The 774-nt window shown below is 31.9% G+C and overlaps 1 protein-coding gene across 2 annotated transcripts in view; it reads left to right on the top strand.

Annotated features, from left to right (window-relative positions):
* Positions 1–650, top strand: part of LOC119587770 (probable serine hydrolase) — a gene marked incomplete in the record, with an annotated part of 6,902 nt that extends 6,252 nt beyond the window's left edge. For both annotated transcript variants that reach the window (XM_037936458.1, XM_037936459.1), the window contains 1 exon segment: positions 1–650.
* Positions 651–774: the final 124 nt, after the last annotated feature.

Raw genomic sequence — 774 nt, 5'->3', positions numbered from 1 at the left:
CTCACATCACATAAAATAGGGTTGCTTATGGAAAGTGGTTGTGCCACATTGGTGGTCGTTAGCAGCACTGAAAGGAAGTTACAGAATGAATGAGGTTGTACTGCGTCTTATGGCACCAGAAGGTCTACACATTATTTAATGTAATACTTTTTATTGCATTTTACTTTTTATGTATATCTTTATCATTTGATCTCACCATGGCATAGTGAACAGAACTCATGCATTATTGTAATTATTTATAATAGGTATATATATTATTTACTGAAATGGAAACAAGGTATTTGCTCTCATTTATTTTTAGGAAGAGGTTTCTAATTGCAAGAAAGGAATACTATCGCTTACTTATTTATCCTTACACAGTTCTTTGTAAGTGCACAATAAATATAACATTTAACAGTCAGTTCTTACATAACATAAATGCACCAAATGATAGATGCCAAACATATTGTAGTAGACAATATTAACGAAATAACCAGCACCGACTTGTATTCCATACGTACACTCTTTCCTGCAGCGGTGTAGATGAGTGTTAGAGGCCAAGACACACTATTTTACGAAATATATTTATAGTTTGTGTGCAGTTGGTGTAGAATGCATCTTCTGTGATATTTGTTATGTATGTACACTGCTAATAAAGTGTAGTTCAGAATGATTTTTGTTTGAACCAGTTTAGATTCCAGTAATTGGACTACAACAGTATTAGTAACCTGTAATTATTTTTCTAAAGTTGTCTCTCTCATTATTTATTTCATAAAAAAATTGCAATGTTAACTT

Source organism: Penaeus monodon, chromosome 23 (genome assembly GCF_015228065.2).
Source record: "Penaeus monodon isolate SGIC_2016 chromosome 23, NSTDA_Pmon_1, whole genome shotgun sequence".
NCBI classification, from domain to species: domain Eukaryota; kingdom Metazoa; phylum Arthropoda; class Malacostraca; order Decapoda; family Penaeidae; genus Penaeus; species Penaeus monodon.
The sequence above is the reverse complement of the archived record's forward strand: the minus strand, read 5'-3'. Positions and strand labels throughout refer to the sequence as shown.